The sequence below is a fragment of the Narcine bancroftii genome, chromosome 7, assembly GCF_036971445.1.
Source record: "Narcine bancroftii isolate sNarBan1 chromosome 7, sNarBan1.hap1, whole genome shotgun sequence".
Classification (NCBI taxonomy): domain Eukaryota; kingdom Metazoa; phylum Chordata; class Chondrichthyes; order Torpediniformes; family Narcinidae; genus Narcine; species Narcine bancroftii.
This window is the reverse complement of record NC_091475.1, coordinates 129,504,558-129,526,328: the sequence shown is the minus strand read 5'-3', so window position 1 is coordinate 129,526,328 and position 21,771 is coordinate 129,504,558.

The following is a 21,771-nucleotide window of genomic DNA, read 5'->3' as shown; positions in this document are numbered from 1 at the left end:
CTCTGATTCCCTTCCTCTGATTCCCAACCTCTGATTCCCCACCTCTGATTTCCCATATTGATTCCCTGCTTCTGATTCCCCGCCTCTGATTCCCCAACTCTGATTCCCCGCCTCTGATTCCCCAGCTCTGATTCCCCGCCTCTGATTCCCCGTGTTTGATTCCCTGCCTCTGATTCCCGGCCTCTGATTCCCCATCTCTGATTCACCGACTTTGATTCGCCACCTCTGATTCCCCATATCTGATTCCCCGCCTCTGTTTCCCCGCCTCTGATTCCCCACCTCTGACTCCCCATATCTCATTCCCCGCCTCTGAATCCCCATCTCTGATTCCCGGACTCTGATTCCCTACCTCTGATTCCCGGCCTCTTATTCCTGGCATCTGATTCCGGCCTCTGATTCCCGGCCTCTGATTCCCTGCTTCTGATTCTGATTCCCTGCCTCTGATTCCCCATCTCTGATTCCGCACATCTGATTCCCTGCCTCTGATTCCCCACCTCTGATTCCCCATATCTGACTCCCCCCCTCTGTTTCCCCGCCTCTGATTCCCCGCCTCTGTTTCCCAATATCTAAGTCCCCGCCTCTGATTCCCCAACTCTGATTCCCCACCTCTGATTCCCCAGCTCTGATTCCCCGCCTCTGATTCCCCGCATCTGATTCCCTGCATCTGATTCCAAGCCTCTGATTCCCTGCCTCTGATTCCCAACCTCTGATTCCCCACCTCTGATTCCCCATATCTGATTCCCCGCCTCTGTTTCCCCGCCTCTGATTCCCCACCTCTGTTTCCCCATATCTGATTCCCGGCCTCTGATTCCCCGCCTCTGATTCCCCGCCCCTGAATCCCTGCCTCTGATTCCCCATCTCCGATTCCGCACATCTGATTCCCTGCCTCTGAATCCCCGCCTCTGATTCCCCGTCTCTGATTCCATGTCTCTGATTGCCAACCTCTGATTCCCCACCTCTGATTCCCCATATCTGATTCCCCGCCTCTGTTTCCCCGCCTCTGATTCCCCTCCTCTGATTCCCCAACTCTAATTCCCCACCTCTGATTCCCCAGCTCTGATTCCCCGTGTTTGATTCCCTGCCTCTGATTCCCTGCCCTGATTCCCCATCTCTGTTTCACCGCCTTTGATTCGCCACCTCTGATTCCCCATATCTGATTCCCCGCCTCTGTTTCCCCGCCTCTGATTCCCTGCCTCTGATTCCCAACCTCTGATTACACACCTCTGATTCCCCATATCTGATTCCCCGCCTATGTTTCCCCGCCTCTGATTCCCTGCCCCTGTTTCCCCATATCTGATTCCCTGCCTCTGATTCCCCGCCTCTGATTCCCCATCTCTGATTCACCGCCTTTGATTTGCCACCTCTGATTACCCATATCTGATTCCCCACCTCTGTTTCCCCGCCTCTGATTCCCCGCCTCTGATTCTCCATATCTCATTTCCCGCCTCTGATTCCCCACCTCTGATTCCCGGCCTCTTATTCCCAGCATCTGATTCCAGGCCTCTGATTCCCGGCCTCTGACTCCCCGCTTCTGATTCTGATTCCCTGCCTCTGATTCCCCATCTCTGATTCCGCACATCTGAACCCTGCCTCTGATTACCCCCCTCTGTTTCCCCGCCTCTGATTCCCCGCCTCTGTTTCCCAATATCTAAGTCCCCGCCTCTGATTCCCCAACTCTGATTCCCCACCTCTGATTCCCCAGCTCTGATTCCCCGCCTCTGATTCCCCGCATCTGATTCCCTGCATCTGATTCCAAGCCTCTGATTCCCTGCCTCTGATTCCCAACCTCTGATTCCCCACCTCTGATTCCCCATATCTGATTCCCCGCCTCTGTTTCCCCGGCTCTGATTCCCCACCTCTGTTTCCCCATATCTGATTCCCGGCCTCTGATTCCCCGCCTCTGATTCCCCGCCTCTGATTCCCTGCCTCTGATTCCCCATCTCCGATTCCGCACATCTGATTCCCTGCCTCTGATTCCCCGCCTCTGATTCCCCACCTCTGATTCCCTGCCTCTGATTCCCAACCTCTGATTCCCCACCTCTGATTCCCCATATCTGATTCCCCGCCTCTGTTTCCCCGCCTCTGATTCCCCTCCTCTGATTCCCCAACTCTAATTCCCCGCCTCAGATTCCCCAGCTCTGATTCCCTGTGTTTGATTCCCTGCCTCTGATTCCCTGCCCTGATTCCCCATCTGTTTCACCGCCTTTGATTCGCCACCTCTGATTCCCCATATCTGATTCCCCGCCTCTGTTTCCCCGCCTCTGATTCACTGCCTCTGATTCCCAACCTCTGATTCCACACCTCTGATTCCCCATATCTGATTCCCCGCCTCTGTTTCCCCGCCTCTGATTCCCTGCCCCTGTTTCCCCATATCTGATTCCCTGCCTCTGATTCCCCAACTCTGATTCCCCGCCTCTGATTCCCCAGCTCTGATTCCCCGCCTCTGATTTCCCGTGTTTGATTCCCTGCCTCTGATTCCCTGCCTCTGATTCCCCATCTCTGATTCACCGCCTTTGATTCGCCACCTCTGATTCCACATATCTGATTCCCCACCTCTGTTTCCCCGCCTCTGATTCCCCGCCTCTGATTCTCCATATCTCATACCCCGCCTCTGAATCCCCATCTCTGATTCCCGGACTCTGATTCCCCACCTCTGATTCCAGGCCTCTTATTCCCAGCATCTGATTCCCGGCCTCTGATTCCCGGCCTCTGATTCCCCGCTTCTGATTCTGATTCCCTGCCTCTGATTCCCCATCTCTGATTCCGCACATCTGATTCCCTGCCTCTGATTCCCCACCTCTGATTCCCCATATCGGATTTCCCGCCTCTGTTTCCCCATATCTAATTCCCAACCTCTGATGCCCCAACTCTGATTCCCTGCCTCTGATTCCCAGCGTTCTATTCCCTGCCTCTGATTCCCCGCCTGTGATTCCCCATCTCTGATTCACCACCTCTGATTCCCCACCTCTGATTCCCCATATCTAATTCCCCGCCTCTGTTTGCCCACCTCTGATTCCCCGCCTCTGTTTCCCCATATCTGATTCCCCGCCTCTGAATCCCCAACTCTGATTCCCTGCCTCTGATTCCCCAGCTCTGATTCCCCGCCTTTGATTCCCCCCGTCTGATTCCCAGCCTCTGAATCCCCGTGTCTGATTTCCTGCCTCTGATTCCCCGCCTCTGATTCCCCATCTCTGATTCACAGCCTCTGATTTCCCACCTCTGATTCCCCATCTCTGATTCCGCACATCTGATTCCCTGCCTCTGATTCCCCGACTCTGATCCCCACCTCTGATTCCCCAGCTCTGATTCCCCGCCTCTGATTCCCCAACTCTGATTCCCCGCCTCTGATTCCCCAGCTCTGATTCCCCGCCTCTGATTCCCCGTGTTTGATTCCCTGCCTCTGATTCCCACCCTCTGATTCCCCATCTCTGATTCAACGCCTTTGATTCGCCACCTCTGATTCCCATATCTGATTCCTCGCCTCTGTTTCCCCGCCTCTGATTCCCCGCCTCTGATTCCCCATATCTCATTCCCCGTCTCTGATTCCCCATCTCTGATTCCCGGACTCTGATTCCCCACCTCTGATTCCCGGCCTCTTATTCCCGGCATCTGATTCCGGCCTCTGATTCCCGGCCTCTGATTCCATGCTTCTGATTCCCCATCTCTGATTCCGCAAATCTAATTCCCTGCCTCTGATTCCCCACCTATGATTCCCCATATCTGATTCCCCGCCTCTGTTTCCCCACCTCTGATTCCCCGCCTCTGTTTCCCCACCTCTGATTCCCCGCCTCTGTTTCCCCATATCTAAGTCCCCGCCTCTGATTCCCCAACTTTGATTCCCCACCTCTGATTCCCCAGCTCTGATTCCCCGCCTCTGATTCCCCGCATCTGATTCCATGCATCTGATTCCCAGCCTCTGATTCCCAGCCTCTGATTCCCAACCTCTGATTCCCCACCTCTGATCCCCATATCTGATTCCCCGCCTCTGTTTCCCCGCATCTGATTCCCCGCCTCTGTTTCCCCATATCTGATCCCCGCCTCTATTTGCCAGCCTCTGATTCCCCGCCTCTGTTTCCCCATATCTGATTCCCCGCCTCTGAATCCCCAACTCTGATTCCCTGCCTCTAATTCCCCAGCTCTGATTCCCCGCCTCTGATTCCCCGCATCTGATTCCCTGCATCTGATTCCAAGCCTCTGATTCCCTGCCTCTGATTCCCAACCTCTGATTCCCCACCTCTGATTCCCCATATCTGATTCCCCGCCTCTGTTTCCCTGGCTCTGATTCCCCACCTCTGTTTCCCCATATCTGATTCCCGGCCTCTGATTCCCCGCCTCTGATTCCCCGCCTCTGATTCCCTGCCTCTGATTCCCCATCTCCGATTCCGCACATCTGATTCCCTGCCTCTGATTCCCCGCCTCTGATTCCCCACCTCTGATTCCCTGCCTCTGATTTCCAACCTCTGATTCCCCACCTCTGATTCCCCGCCTCTGTTTCCCCGCCTCTGATTCCCCTCCTCTGATTCCCCAACTCTAATTCCCCGCCTCAGATTCCCCAGCTCTGATTCCCCGTGTTTGATTCCCTGCCTCTGATTCCCTGCCCTGATTCCCCATCTGTTTCACCGCCTTTGATTCGCCACCTCTGATTCCCCATATCTGATTCCCCGCCTCTGTTTCCCCGCCTCTGATTCACTGCCTCTGATTCCCAACCTCTGATTCCACACCTCTGATTCCCCATATCTGATTCCCCGCCTCTGTTTCCCCGCCTCTGATTCCCTGCCCCTGTTTCCCCATATCTGATTCCCTGCCTCTGATTCCCCAACTCTGATTCCCCGCCTCTGATTCCCCAGCTCTGATTCCCCGCCTCTGATTTCCCGTCTTTGATTCCCTGCCTCTGATTCCCCGCCTCTGATTCCCCATCTCTGATTCACCGCCTTTGATTCGCCACCTCTGATTCCACATATCTGATTCCCCACCTCTGTTTCCCCGCCTCTGATTCCCCGCCTCTGATTCTCCATATCTCATTCCCCGCCTCTGAATCCCCATCTCTGATTCCCGGACTCTGATTCCCCACCTCTGATTCCCGGCATCTTATTCCCAGCATCTGATTCCCGGCCTCTGATTCCCGGCCTCTGATTCCCCGCTTCTGATTCTGATTCCCTGCCTCTGATTCCCCATCTCTGATTCCGCACATCTGATTCCCTGCCTCTGATTCCCCACCTCTGATTCCCCATATCGGATTTCCCGCCTCTGTTTCCCCATATCTAATTCCCAACCTCTGATGCCCCAACTCTGATTCCCTGCCTCTGATTCCCAGCGTTCTATTCCCTGCCTCTGATTCCCCGCCTGTGATTCCCCATCTCTGATTCACCACCTCTGATTCCCCACCTCTGATTCCCCATATCTAATTCCCCGCCTCTGTTTGCCCGCCTCTGATTCCCCGCCTCTGTTTCCCCATATCTGATTCTCCGCCTCTGAATCCCCAACTCTGATTCCCTGCCTCTGATTCCCCAGCTCTGATTCCCCGCCTTTGATTCCCCCCGTCTGATTCCCAGCCTCTGAATCCCCGTGTCTGATTTCCTGCCTCTGATTCCCCGCCTCTGATTCCCCATCTCTGATTCACAGCCTCTGATTCCCCACCTCTGATTCCCCATCTCTGATTCCGCACATCTGATTCCCTGCCTCTGATTCCCCGACTCTGATCCCCACCTCTGATTCCCCAGCTCTGATTCCCCGCCTCTGATTCCCCAACTCTGATTCCCCGCCTCTGATTCCCCAGCTCTGATTCCCCGCCTCTGATTCCCCGTGTTTGATTCCCTGCCTCTGATTCCCCGCCTCTGATTCCCCATCTCTGATTCAACGTCTTTGATTCGCCACCTCTGATTCCCATATCTGATTCCTCGCCTCTGTTTCCCCGCCTCTGATTCCCCGCCTCTGATTCCCCATATCTCATTCCCCGCCTCTGATTCCCCATCTCTGATTCCCGGACTCTGATTCCCCACCTCTGATTCCCGGCCTCTTATTCCCGGCATCTGATTCGGGCCTCTGATTCCCGGCCTCTGATTCCATGCTTCTGATTCCCCATCTCTGATTCCGCAAATCTAATTCCCTGCCTCTGATTCCCCACCTATGATTCCCCACCTCTGATTCCCCGCCTCTGTTTCCCCACCTCTGATTCCCCGCCTCTGTTTCCCCACCTCTGATTCCCGGCCTCTGTTTCCCCATATCTAAGTCCCCGCCTCTGATTCCCCAACTTTGATTCCCCACCTCTGATTCCCCAGCTCTGATTCCCCTCCTCTGATTCCCCGCATCTGATTCCATGCATCTGATTCCCAGCCTCTGATTCCCAGCCTCTGATTCCCAACCTCTGATTCCCCACCTCTGATCCCCATATCTGATTCCCCGCCTCTGTTTCCCCGCCTCTGATTCCCCGCCTCTGTTTCCCCATATCTGATCCCCGCCTCTATTTGCCAGCCTCTGATTCCCCGCCTCTGTTTCCCCATATCTGATTCCCCGCCTCTGAATCCCCAACTCTGATTCCCTGCCTCTAATTTCCCAGCTCTGATTCCCCGCCTCTGATTCCCCGCGTCTGATTACTGGCCTCTGATTCCCCGCCTCTGATTCCCCATCTCTGATTCACAACCTCTGATTCCCCACCTCTGATACCCCATATCTGATTCCCCGCCTCTGTTTCACCGCCTCTGATTCCCCACCTCTGATTCCCAATATCTGATTCCCCGCCTCTGATTCCCCACCTCTGATTCCCCGCCTCTGATTCGCCAGCTATGATTCCCCGCCTCTTATTCCCCGCGTCTGATTCCCTGCCTCTGATTCCCCGCCTCTGATTCCACATCTCTGATTCACCACCTCTGATTCCCCGCGTCTGATTCCCTGCCTCTGATTCCCCATCTCTGATTCCCCATCTCTGATTCCCCAATTCTGATTCCCCTCCTCTGATTCCCCGTGTTTGATTCCCTGCCTCTCATTCCCGTCCTCTGATTCCCCATCTCTGATTCACCGCCTTTTATTCGCCACCTCTGATTCGCCATATCTGATTCCCCGCCTCTGTTTCCCTGCCTCTGATTCCCCGCCTCTTATTCCCCATATCTCATTCCCCGCCTCTGAATCCCCATCTCTGATTCCCGGACTCTGATTCCCCACCTCTGATTTCCGGCCTCTTATTCCCGGCATCTGATTCCGGCCTCTGATTCCCGGCATCTGATTCCCTGCTTCTGATTCTGATTCCCTGCCTTTGATTCCCCATCTCTGATTCCGCACATCTGTTTCCCTGCCTCTGATTCCCCATCTCTGATTCCCCATATCTGATTCCCCGCCTCTGTTTCCCCGCCTCTGATTTCCCATATTGATTCCCTGCATCTGATTCCCCGCCTCTGATTCCCCAACTCTGATTCCCCGCCTCTGATTCCCCAGCTCTGATTCCCCGCCTCTGATTCCCCGTGTTTGATTCCCTGCCTCTGATTCCCGGCCTCTGATTCCCCATCTCTGATTCACCGCCTTTGATTCGCCACCTCTGATTCCCCAAAATTGATTCCCCGCCTCTGTTTCCCCGCCTCTGATTCCCCGCCTCTGTTTCCCCATATCTGATCCCCGCCTCTATTTGCCAGCCTCTGATTCCCCGCCTCTGTTTCCCCATATCTGATTCCCCGCCTCTGAATCCCCAACTCTGATTCCCTGCCTCTAATTTCCCAGCTCTGATTCCCCGCCTCTGATTCCCCGCGTCTGATTACTGGCCTCTGATTCCCCGCCTCTGATTCCCCATCTCTGATTCACAACCTCTGATTCCCCACCTCTGATACCCCATATCTGATTCCCCGCCTCTGTTTCACCGCCTCTGATTCCCCACCTCTGATTCCCAATATCTGATTCCCCGCCTCTGATTCCCCACCTCTGATTCCCCGCCTCTGATTCGCCAGCTATGATTCCCCGCCTCTTATTCCCCGCGTCTGATTCCCTGCCTCTGATTCCCCGCCTCTGATTCCACATCTCTGATTCACCACCTCTGATTCCCCGCGTCTGATTCCCTGCCTCTGATTCCCCATCTCTGATTCCCCATCTCTGATTCCCCAATTCTGATTCCCCTCCTCTGATTCCCCGTGTTTGATTCCCTGCCTCTCATTCCCGTCCTCTGATTCCCCATCTCTGATTCACCGCCTTTTATTCGCCACCTCTGATTCGCCATATCTGATTCCCCGCCTCTGTTTCCCTGCCTCTGATTCCCCGCCTCTTATTCCCCATATCTCATTCCCCGCCTCTGAATCCCCATCTCTGATTCCCGGACTCTGATTCCCCACCTCTGATTTCCGGCCTCTTATTCCCGGCATCTGATTCCGGCCTCTGATTCCCGGCATCTGATTCCCTGCTTCTGATTCTGATTCCCTGCCTTTGATTCCCCATCTCTGATTCCGCACATCTGTTTCCCTGCCTCTGATTCCCCATCTCTGATTCCCCATATCTGATTCCCCGCCTCTGTTTCCCCGCCTCTGATTTCCCATATTGATTCCCTGCATCTGATTCCCCGCCTCTGATTCCCCAACTCTGATTCCCCGCCTCTGATTCCCCAGCTCTGATTCCCCGCCTCTGATTCCCCGTGTTTGATTCCCTGCCTCTGATTCCCGGCCTCTGATTCCCCATCTCTGATTCACCGCCTTTGATTCGCCACCTCTGATTCCCCAAAATTGATTCCCCGCCTCTGTTTCCCCGCCTCTGATTCCCCGCCTCTGATTCCCCGCGTCTGATTACCGGCCTCTGATTCCCCGCCTCTGATTCCCCATCTCTGATTCACAACCTCTCATTCCGCACCTCTGATTCCCCATATCTGATTCCCCACCTATGATTCCCGGCCTCTTATTCCCGGCATCTGATTCCGGCCTCTGATTCCCGGCCTCTGATTCCCTGCTTCTGATTCTGATTCCCTGCCTCTGATTCCCCATCGCTGATTCCGCACATCTGATTCCCTGCCTCTGATTACCCCCCTCTGTTTCCCCGCCTCTGATTCCCCGCCTCTGTTTCCCAATATCTAAGTCCCCGCCTCTGATTCCCCAACTCTGATTCCCCACCTCTGATTCCCCAGCTCTGATTCCCCGCCTCTGATTCCCCGCATCTGATTCCCTGCATCTGATTCCAAGCCTCTGATTCCCTGCCTCTGATTCCCAACCTCTGATACCCCACCTCTGATTCCCCATATCTGATTCCCCGCCTCTGTTTCCCCGCCTCTGATTCCCCACCTCTGTTTCCCCATATCTGATTCCCGGCCTCTGATTCCCCGCCTCTGATTCCCCGCCTCTGATTCCCTGCCTCTGATTCCCCATCTCCGATTCCGCACATCTGATTCCCTGCCTCTGATTCCCCGCCTCTGATTCCCCACCTCTGATTCCCTGCCTCTGATTCCCAACCTCTGATTCCCCACCTCTGATTCCCCATATCTGATTCCCCGCCTCTGTTTCCCCGCCTCTGATTCCCCTCCTCTGATTCCCCAACTCTAATTCCCCGCCTCTGATTCCCCAGCTCTGATTCCCCGTGTTTGATTCCCTGCCTCTGATTCCCTGCTCTGATTCACCATCTCTGTTTCACCGCCTTTGATTCGCCACCTCTGATTCCCCATATCTAATTCCCCGCCTCTGTTTCCCCGCCTCTGATTCCCTGCCTCTGATTCCCAACCTCTGATTCCACACCTCTGATTCCCCATATCTGATTCACCGCCTCTGTTTCCCCGCCTCTGATTCCCTGCCCATGTTTCCCCATATCTGATTCCCTGCCTCTGATTCCCCAACTCTGATTCCCCGTCTCTGATTCCCCAGCTCAGATTCCCCGCCTCTGATTTCCCGTGTTTGATTCCCTGCCTCTGATTCCCCGCCTCTGATTCCCCATCTCTGATTCACCGCCTTTGATTCGCCACCTCTGATTCCACATGTCTGATTCCCCACCTCTGTTTCCCCGCCTCTGATTCCCCGCCTCTGATTCTCCATATATCATTCCCCGCCTCTGAATCCCCATCTCTGATTCCCGGACTCTTATTCCCCACCTCTGATTCCCGGCCTCTTATTCCCAGCATCTGATTCCCGGCCTCTGATTCCCGGCCTCTGATTCCCCGCTTCTGATTCTGATTCCCTGCCTCTGATTCCCCATCTCTGATTCCGCACATCTGATTCCCTGCCTCTGATTCCCCACCTCTGATTCCCCATATCGGATTTCCCGCCTCTGTTTCCCCATATCTAATTCCAAACCTCTGATGCCCCAACTCTGATTCCCTGCCTCTGATTCCCCGCGTTCTATTCCCTGCCTCTGATTCCCCGCCTGTGATTCCCCATCTCTGATTCACCACCTCTGATTCCCCACCTCTGATTCCCCATATCTAATTCCCCGCCTCTGTTTGCCCGCCTCTGATTCCCCGCCTCTGTTTCCCCATATCTGATTCCCCGCCTCTGAATCCCCAACTCTGATTCCCTGCCTCTGATTCCCCAGCTCTGATTCCCCGCCTTTGATTCCCCCCGTCTGATTCCCAGCCTCTGAATCCCCGTGTCTGATTTCCTGCCTCTGATTCCCCGCCTCTGATTCCCCATCTCTGATTCACAGCCTCTGATTCCCCACCTCTGATTCCCCATCTCTGATTCCGCACATCTGATTCCCTGCATCTGATTCCCCGACTCTGATCCCCTCCTCTGATTCCCCAGCTCTGATTCCCCGCCTCTGATTCCCCAACTCTGATTCCCCGCCTCTGATTCACCAGCTCTGATTCCCGGCCTCTGATTCCCGGTATCTGATTCCGGCCTCTGATTCCCGGCCTCTGATTCCATGCTTCTGATTCCCCATCTCTGATTCCGCAAATCTAATTCCCTGCCTCTGATTCCCCACCTATGATTCCCCATATCTGATTCCCCGCCTCTGTTTCCCCACCTCTGATTCCCCGCCTCTGTTTCCCCATATCTAAGTCCCCGCCTCTGATTCCCCAACTTTGATTCCCCACCTCTGATTCCCCAGCTCTGATTCCCCGCCTCTGATTCCCCGCATCTGATTCCATGCATCTGATTCCCAGCCTCTGATTCCCAGCCTCTGATTCCCAACCTCTGATTCCCCACCTCTGATCCCCATATCTGATTCCCCGCCTCTGTTTCCCCGCCTCTGATTCCCAGCCTCTGATTCCCAACCTCTGATTCCCCGCCTGTGATTCCCCATCTCTGATTCCCCACCTCTGATTCCCCATCTCTGATTCCGCACATCTGATTCCCTGCCTCTGATTCCCCGACTCTGATCCCCACCTCTGATTCCCCAGCTCTGATTCCCCGCCTCTGATTCCCCAACTCTGATTCCCCGCCTCTGATTCCCCAGCTCTGATTCCCCGCCTCTGATTCCCCGTGTTTGATTCCCTGCCTCTGATTCATCGCCTCTGATTCCCCATCTCTGATTCAACGTCTTTGATTCGCCACCTCTGATTCCCATATCTGATTCCTCGCCTCTGTTTCCCCGCCTCTGATTCCCCGCCTCTGATTCCCCATATCTCATTCCCCGCCTCTGATTCCCCATCTCTGATTCCCGGACTCTGATTCCCCACCTCTGATTCCCGGCCTCTTATTCCCGGCATCTGATTCGGGCCTCTGATTCCCGGCCTCTGATTCCATGCTTCTGATTCCCCATCTCTGATTCCGCAAATCTAAATCCCTGCCTCTGATTCCCCACCTATGATTCCCCACCTCTGATTCCCCGCCTCTGTTTCCCCACCTCTGATTCCCCGCCTCTGTTTCCCCACCTCTGATTCCCGGCCTCTGTTTCCCCATATCTAAGTCCCCGCCTCTGATTCCCCAACTTTGATTCCCCACCTCTGATTCCCCAGCTCTGATTCCCCTCCTCTGATTCCCCGCATCTGATTCCATGCATCTGATTCCCAGCCTCTGATTCCCAGCCTCTGATTCCCAACCTCTGATTCCCCACCTCTGATCCCCATATCTGATTCCCCGCCTCTGTTTCCCCGCCTCTGATTCCCCGCCTCTGTTTCCCCATATCTGATCCCCGCCTCTATTTGCCAGCCTCTGATTCCCCGCCTCTGTTTCCCCATATCTGATTCCCCGCCTCTGAATCCCCAACTCTGATTCCCTGCCTCTAATTTCCCAGCTCTGATTCCCCGCCTCTGATTCCCCGCGTCTGATTACCGGCCTCTGATTCCCCGCCTCTGATTCCCCATCTCTGATTCACAACCTCTGATACCCCACCTCTGATACCCCATATCTGATTCCCCGCCTCTGTTTCACCGCCTCTGATTACCCACCTCTGATTCCCAATATCTGATTCCCCGCCTCTGATTCCCCACCTCTGATTCCCCGCCTCTGATTCGCCAGCTATGATTCCCCGCCTCTTATTCCCCGCGTCTGATTCCCTGCCTCTGATTCCCCGCCTCTGATTCCACATCTCTGATTCACCACCTCTGATTCCCCGCGTCTGATTCCCTGCCTCTGATTCCCCATCTCTGATTCCCCATCTCTGATTCCCCAATTCTGATTCCCCTCCTCTGATTCCCCGTGTTTGATTCCCTGCCTCTGATTCCCGTCCTCTGATTCCCCATCTCTGATTCACCGCCTTTTATTCGCCACCTCTGATTCGCCATATCTGATTCCCCGCCTCTGTTTCCCTGCCTCTGATTCCCCGCCTCTTATTCCCCATATCTCATTCCCCGCCTCTGAATCCCCATCTCTGATTCCCGGACTCTGATTCCCCACCTCTGATTTCCGGCCTCTTATTCCCGGCATCTGATTCCGGCCTCTGATTCCCGGCATCTGATTCCCTGCTTCTGATTCTGATTCCCTGCCTTTGATTCCCCATCTCTGATTCCGCACATCTGTTTCCCTGCCTCTGATTCCCCATCTCTGATTCCCCATATCTGATTCCCCGCCTCTGTTTCCCCGCCTCTGATTTCCCATATTGATTCCCTGCATCTGATTCCCCGCCTCTGATTCCCCAACTCTGATTCCCCGCCTCTGATTCCCCAGCTCTGATTCCCCGCCTCTGATTCCCCGTGTTTGATTCCCTGCCTCTGATTCCCGGCCTCTGATTCCCCATCTCTGATTCACCGCCTTTGATTCGCCACCTCTGATTCCCCAAAATTGATTCCCCGCCTCTGTTTCCCCGCCTCTGATTCCCCGCCTCTGATTCCCCGCGTCTGATTACCGGCCTCTGATTCCCCGCCTCTGATTCCCCATCTCTGATTCACAACCTCTCATTCCGCACCTCTGATTCCCCATATCTGATTCCCCACCTCTGATTCCCGGCCTCTTATTCCCGGCATCTGATTCCGGCCTCTGATTCCCGGCCTCTGATTCCCTGCTTCTGATTCTGATTCCCTGCCTCTGATTCCCCATCGCTGATTCCGCACATCTGATTCCCTGCCTCTGATTACCCCCCTCTGTTTCCCCGCCTCTGATTCCCCGCCTCTGTTTCCCAATATCTAAGTCCCCGCCTCTGATTCTCCAACTCTGATTCCCCACCTCTGATTCCCCAGCTCTGATTCCCCGCCTCTGATTCCCCGCATCTGATTCCCTGCATCTGATTCCAAGCCTCTGATTCCCTGCCTCTGATTCCCAACCTCTGATACCCCACCTCTGATTCCCCATATCTGATTCCCCGCCTCTGTTTCCCCGCCTCTGATTCCCCACCTCTGTTTCCCCATATCTGATTCCCGGCCTCTGATTCCCCGCCTCTGATTCCCCGCCTCTGATTCCCTGCCTCTGATTCCCCATCTCCGATTCCGCACATCTGATTCCCTGCCTCTGATTCCCCGCCTCTGATTCCCCACCTCTGATTCCCTGCCTCTGATTCCCAACCTCTGATTCCCCACCTCTGATTCCCCATATCTGATTCCCCGCCTCTGTTTCCCCGCCTCTGATTCCCCTCCTCTGATTCCCCAACTCTAATTCCCCGCCTCTGATTCCCCAGCTCTGATTCCCCGTGTTTGATTCCCTGCCTCTGATTCCCTGCTCTGATTCACCATCTCTGTTTCACCGCCTTTGATTCGCCACCTCTGATTCCCCATATCTAATTCCCCGCCTCTGTTTCCCCGCCTCTGATTCCCTGCCTCTGATTCCCAACCTCTGATTCCACACCTCTGATTCCCCATATCTGATTCCCCGCCTCTGTTTCCCCGCCTCTGATTCCCTGCCCATGTTTCCCCATATCTGATTCCCTGCCTCTGATTCCCCAACTCTGATTCCCCGTCTCTGATTCCCCAGCTCAGATTCCCCGCCTCTGATTTCCCGTGTTTGATTCCCTGCCTCTGATTCCCCGCCTCTGATTCCCCATCTCTGATTCACCGCCTTTGATTCGCCACCTCTGATTCCACATGTCTGATTCCCCACCTCTGTTTCCCCGCCTCTGATTCCCCGCCTCTGATTCTCCATATATCATTCCCCGCCTCTGAATCCCCATCTCTGATTCCCGGACTCTTATTCCCCACCTCTGATTCCCGGCCTCTTATTCCCAGCATCTGATTCCCGGCCTCTGATTCCCGGCCTCTGATTCCCCGCTTCTGATTCTGATTCCCTGCCTCTGATTCCCCATCTCTGATTCCGCACATCTGATTCCCTGCCTCTGATTCCCCACCTCTGATTCCCCATATCGGATTTCCCGCCTCTGTTTCCCCATATCTAATTCCAAACCTCTGATGCCCCAACTCTGATTCCCTGCCTCTGATTCCCCGCGTTCTATTCCCTGCCTCTGATTCCCCGCCTGTGATTCCCCATCTCTGATTCACCACCTCTGATTCCCCACCTCTGATTCCCCATATCTAATTCCCCGCCTCTGTTTGCCCGCCTCTGATTCCCCGCCTCTGTTTCCCCATATCTGATTCCCCGCCTCTGAATCCCCAACTCTGATTCCCTGCCTCTGATTCCCCAGCTCTGATTCCCCGCCTTTGATTCCCCCCGTCTGATTCCCAGCCTCTGAATCCCCGTGTCTGATTTCCTGCCTCTGATTCCCCGCCTCTGATTCCCCATCTCTGATTCACAGCCTCTGATTCCCCACCTCTGATTCCCCATCTCTGATTCCGCACATCTGATTCCCTGCATCTGATTCCCCGACTCTGATCCCCTCCTCTGATTCCCCAGCTCTGATTCCCCGCCTCTGATTCCCCAACTCTGATTCCCCGCCTCTGATTCCCCAGCTCTGATTCCCGGCCTCTGATTCCCGGCATCTGATTCCGGCCTCTGATTCCCGGCCTCTGATTCCATGCTTCTGATTCCCCATCTCTGATTCCGCAAATCTAATTCCCTGCCTCTGATTCCCCACCTATGATTCCCCATATCTGATTCCCCGCCTCTGTTTCCCCACCTCTGATTCCCCGCCTCTGTTTCCCCATATCTAAGTCCCCGCCTCTGATTCCCCAACTTTGATTCCCCACCTCTGATTCCCCAGCTCTGATTCCCCGCCTCTGATTCCCCGCATCTGATTCCATGCATCTGATTCCCAGCCTCTGATTCCCAGCCTCTAATTCCCAACCTCTGATTCCCCACCTCTGATCCCCATATCTGATTCCCCGCCTCTGTTTCCCCGCCTCTGATTCCCCGCCTCTGTTTCCCCATATCTGATCCCCGCCTCTATTTGCCCGCCTCTGATTCCCCGCCTCTGTTTCCCCATATCTGATTCCCCGCCTCTGAATCCCCAACTCTGATTCCCTGCCTCTAATTTCCCAGCTCTGATTCCCCGCCTCTGATTCCCCGCGTCTGATTACCGGCCTCTGATTCCCCGCCTCTGATTCCCCATCTCTGATTCACAACCTCTGATTCCCCACCTCTGATACCCCATATCTGATTCCCCGCCTCTGTTTCACCGCCTCTGATTCCCCACCTCTGATTCCCAATATCTGATTCCCCGCCTCTGATTCCCCACCTCTGATTCCCCGCCTCTGATTCGCCAGCTATGATTCCCCGCCTCTTATTCCCCGCGTCTGATTCCCTGACTCTGATTCCCCGCCTCTGATTCCACATCTCTGATTCACCACCTCTGATTCCCCGCGTCTGATTCCCTGCCTCTGATTCCCCATCTCTGATTCCACATCTCTGATTCCCCAATTCTGATTCCCCTCCTCTGATTCCCCGTGTTTGATTCCCTGCCTCTGATTCCCGGCCTCTGATTCCCCATCTCTGATTCACCGCCTTTGATTCGCCACCTCTGATTCGCCATATCTGATTCCCCGCCTCTGTTTCCCCGCCTCTGATTCCCCGCCTCTTATTCCCCATATCTCATTCCCCGCCTCTGAATCCCCATCTCTGATTCTCGGACTCTGATTCCCCACCTCTGATTTCCGGCCTCTTATTCCCGGCATCTGATTCCGGCCTCTGATTCCCGGCATCTGATTCCCTGCTTCTGATTCTGATTCCCTGCCTTTGATTCCCCATCTCTGATACCGCACATCTGATTCCCTGCCTCTGATTCCCCATCTCTGATTCCCCATATCTGATTCCCCGCCTCTGTTTCCCCGCCTCTGATTCCCCGCCTCTGTTTCCCAATATCTAAGTCCCCGCCTCTGATTCCCCAGCTCTGATTCCCCGCCTCTGATTCCCCGCATCTGATTCCCTGCATCTGATTCCAAGCCTCTGATTCCCTGCCTCTGATTCCCAACCTCTGATTCCCCACCTCTGATTCCCCATATCTGATTCCCAGCCTCTGTTTCCCCGCCTCTGATTCCCCGCCTCTGTTTCCCCATATCTGATTCCTGGCCTCTGATTCCCCGCCTCTGATTCCCCGCCTCTGATTCCCTGCCTCTGATTCCCCATCTCTGATTCCGCACATCTGATTCCCTGCCTCTGATTCCCCTCCTCTGTTTCCCCGCCTCTGATTCCCCGCCTCTGATTCCCCAACTCTAATTCCCCGCCTCTGATTCCCCATATATGATTCCCCGCCTCTGTTTCCCCGCCTCTGATTCCCCGCCCCTGTTTCCCCATATCTGATTCCCTGCCTCTGATTCCCCAACTTTGATTCCCAGCCTCTGATTCCCCAGCTCTGATTCCCCGCCTCTGATTCCCCGTGTTTGATTCCCTGCCTCTGATTCCCCGCCTCTGATTCCCCATCTCTGATTCACCGCCTTTAATTCGCCACCTCTGATTCCCCATATCTGATTCCCCACCTCTGTTTCCCCGCCTCTGATTCCCCGCCTCTGATTCTCCATATCTCATTTCCCGCCTCTGATTCCCCACCTCTGATTCCCGGCCTCTTATTCCCAGCATCTGATTCCAGGCCTCTGATTCCCGGCCTCTGACTCCCAGCTTCTGATTCCCCAGCTCTGATTCCCTGCCTCTGATTCCCCATCTCTGATTCCGCACATCTGATTACCTGCCTCTGATTCCCCACCTCTGATTCCCCATATCTGATTCCCCGCCTCTGTTTCCACGCCTCTGATTCCCCACCTCTGATTCCCCATATCTGATTCCCCAGCTCTGATTTCCCGCCTCTGATTCCCCGCATCCGATTCCCCATATCTGATTCCCCGCCTCTGTTTCCCCGCCCCTGATTCCCCGCCTCTGTTTCCCCATATCTGATTCCCCGCCTCTGTTTCCCCGCCCCTGATTCCCCGCCTCTGTTTCCCCATATCTGATTCCCCGCCTCTGATTCCCAACTATGATTCCCCTCCTCTGATTCCCCAGCTCTGATTCCCTGCCTCTGATTCCCCGCGTCTGATTCCCTGCCTCTGATTCCCCATCTCTGATTCCCCATCTCTGATTCCCCAATTCTGATTCCCCTCCTCTGATTCCCCGTGTTTGATTCCCTGCCTCTGATTCCCGGCCTCTGATTCCCTATCTCTGATTCACCGCCTTAGATTCGCCACCTCTGATTCGCCATATCTGATTCCCCGCCTCTGTTTCCCCGCCTCTGATTCCCCGCCTCTTATTCCCCATATCTCATTCCCCGCCTCTGAATCCCCATCTCTGATTCCCGGACTCTGATTCCCCACCTCTGATTTCCGGCCTCTTATTCCCGGCATCTGATTCCGGCCTCTGATTCCCGGCATCTGATTCCCTGCTTCTGATTCTGATTCCCTGCCTTTGATTCCCCATCTCTGATTCCGCACATCTGATTCCCCATATCTGATTCCCCAGCTCTGATTTCCCGCCTCTGATTCCCCGCATCCGATTCCCCATATCCGATTCCCCGCCTCTGTTTCACCGCCCCTGATTCACCGCCTCTGTTTCCCCATATCTGATTCCCCGCCTCTGATTCCCAACTATGATTCCCCGCCTCTGATTCCCCAGCTCTGATTCCCTGCCTCTGATTCCCCGCGTTCTATTCCCTGCCTCTGATTCCCCGCCTGTGATTCCCCATCTATGATTCACCACCTCTGATTCCCCACCACTGATTCCCCACATCTAATTCCCCGCCTCTGTTTGCCCGCCTCTGATTCCCCACCTCTGATTCCCCATATCTGATTCCCCAGCTCTGATTTCCCGCCTCTGATTCCGCGCATCCGATTCCCCATATCTGATTCCCCGCCTCTGTTTCACCGCCCCTGATTCACCGCCTCTGTTTCCCCATATCTGATTCCCCGCCTCTGATTCCCAACTATGATTCCCCGCCTCTGATTCCCCAGCTCTGATTCCCTGCCTCTGATTCCCCGCGTTCTATTCCCTGCCTCTGATTCCCCGCCTGTGATTCCCCATCTATGATTCACCACCTCTGATTCCCCACCACTGATTCCCCACATCTAATTCCCCGCCTCTGTTTGCCCGCCTCTGATTCCCCGCCTCTGTTTCCCCATATCTGATTCCCCGCCTCTGAATCCCCAACTCTGATTCCCTGCCTCTGATTCCCCAGCTTCATTCCCCGCCTTTGATTCCCCCCGTCTGATTCCCAGCCTCTGAATCCTCGTGTCTGATAACCTGCCTCTGATTCCTCGCCACTGATTCCCCATCTCAGATTCACCGCCTCTGATTCCCCACCTCTGATTCCCCATCTCTGATTCCGCACATCCGATTCGCTGGCTCTGATTCCCCGACTCTGATTCCCCACCTCTGATTCCCCAGCTCTGATTCCCCGCCTCTGATTCCCCAACTCTGATTCCCCGCCTCTGATTCCACAGCTCTGATTCCCCGCCTCTGATTCCCCGTGTTTGATCCCCTTCCTCTGATTCCCCGCCTCAGATTCCCCATCTCTGATTCACTGCCTTTGATTCGCCACCTCTGATTCCCCATATCTGATTCCTCGCCACTGTTTCCCCGCCTCTGATTCCCCGCCTCTGATTCCCCATATCTCATTCCCCGCCTCTGATTCGCCAGCTATGATTCCCCGCCTCTGATTCCCCGCGTCTGATTCCCTGCCTCTGATTCCCCGCCTCTGATTCCACATCTCTGATTCACCACCTCTGATTCCCCGCGTCTGATTCCCCGCCTCTGATTCCCCATCTCTGATTCCCCATCTCTGATTCCCCAATTCTGATTCCCCGCCTCTGATTCCCCAGCTCTGATTCCTCGCCTCTGATTCCCTTCCTCTGATTCCCAACCTCTGATTCCCCACCTCTGATTTCCCATATTGATTCCCTGCTTCTGATTCCCCGCCTCTGATTCCCCAACTCTGATTCCCCGCCTCTGATTCCCCAGCTCTGATTCCCCGCCTCTGATTCCCCGTGTTTGATTCCCTGCCTCTGATTCCCGGCCTCTGATTCCCCATCTCTGATTCACCGACTTTGATTCGCCACCTCTGATTCCCCATATCTGATTCCCTGTCTCTGTTTCCCCGCCTCTGATTCCCCACCTCTGATTCCCCATATCTCATTCCCCGCCTCTGAATCCCCATCTCTGATTCCCGGACTCTGATTCCCTACCTCTGATTCCCGGCCTCTTATTCCTGGCATCTGATTCCGGCCTCTGATTCCCGGCCTCTGATTCCCTGCTTCTGATTCTGATTCCCTGCCTCTGATTCCCCATCTCTGATTCCGCACATCTGATTCCCTGCCTCTGATTCCCCACCTCTGATTCCCCATATCTGACTCCCCGCCTCTGTTTCCCCGCCTCTGATTCCCCGCCTCTGTTTCCCAATATCTAAGTCCCCGCCTCTGATTCCCCAACTCTGATTCCCCACCTCTGATTCCCCAGCTCTGATTCCCCGCCTCTGATTCCCCGCATCTGATTCCCTGCATCTGATTCCAAGCCTCTGATTCCCTGCCTCTGATTCCCAACCTCTGATTCCCCACCTCTGATTCCCCATATCTGATTCCCCGCCTCTGTTTCCCCGCCTCTGATTCCCCACCTCTGTTTCCCCATATCTGATTCCCGGCCTCTGATTCCCCGCCTCTGATTCCCCGCCCCTGAATCCCTGCCTCTGATTCCCCATCTCCGATTCCGCACATCTGATTCCCTGCCTCTGAATCCCCGCCTCTGATTCCCCGTCTCTGATTCCCTGCCTCTGATTGCCAACCTCTGATTCCCCACCTCTGATTCCCCATATCTGATTCCCCGCCTCTGTTTCCCCGCCTCTGATTCCCCTCCTCTGATTCCCCAACTCTAATTCCCCACCTCTGATTCCCCAGCTCTGATTCCCCGTGTTTGATTCCCTGCCTCTGATTCCCTGCCCTGATTCCCCATCTCTGTTTCACCGCCTTTGATTCGCCACCTCTGATTCCCCATATCTGATTCCCCGCCTCTGTTTCCCCGCCTCTGATTCCCTGCCTCTGATTCCCAACCTCTGATTCCACACCTCTGATTCCCCATATCTGATTCCCCGCCTCTGTTTCCCCGCCTCTGATTCCCTGCCCCTGTTTCCCCATATCTGATTCCCTGCCTCTGATTCCCCGCCTCTGATTCCCCATCTCTGATTCACCGCCTTTGATTTGCCACCTCTGATTCCCCATATCTGATTCCCCACCTCTGTTTCCCCGCCTCTGATTCCCCGCCTCTGATTCTCCATATCTCATTTCCCGCCTCTGATTCCCCACCTCTGATTCCCGGCCTCTTATTCCCAGCATCTGATTCCAGGCCTCTGATTCCCGGCCTCTGACTCCCCGCTTCTGATTCTGATTCCCTGCCTCTGATTCCCCATCTCTGATTCCGCACATCTGAACCCTGCCTCTGATTACCCCCCTCTGTTTCCCCGCCTCTGATTCCCCGCCTCTGTTTCCCAATATCTAAGTCCCCGCCTCTGATTCCCCAACTCTGATTCCCCACCTCTGATTCCCCAGCTCTGATTCCCCGCCTCTGATTCCCCGCATCTGATTCCCTGCATCTGATTCCAAGCCTCTGATTCCCTGCCTCTGATTCCCAACCTCTGATTCCCCACCTCTGATTCCCCATATCTGATTCCCCGCCTCTGTTTCCCCGGCTCTGATTCCCCACCTCTGTTTCCCCATATCTGATTCCCGGCCTCTGATTCCCCGCCTCTGATTCCCCGCCTCTGATTCCCTGCCTCTGATTCCCCATCTCCGATTCCGCACATCTGATTCCCTGCCTCTGATTCCCCGCCTCTGATTCCCCACCTCTGATTCCCTGCCTCTGATTCCCAACCTCTGATTCCCCACCTCTGATTCCCCATATCTGATTCCCCGCCTCTGTTTCCCCGCCTCTGATTCCCCTCCTCTGATTCCCCAACTATAATTCCCCGCCTCAGATTCCCCAGCTCTGATTCCCCGTGTTTGATTCCCTGCCTCTGATTCCCTGCCCTGATTCCCCATCTGTTTCACCGCCTTTGATTCGCCACTTCTGATTCCCCATATCTGATTCCCCGCCTCTGTTTCCCCGCCTCTGATTCACTGCCTCTGATTCCCAACCTCTGATTCAACACCTCTGATTC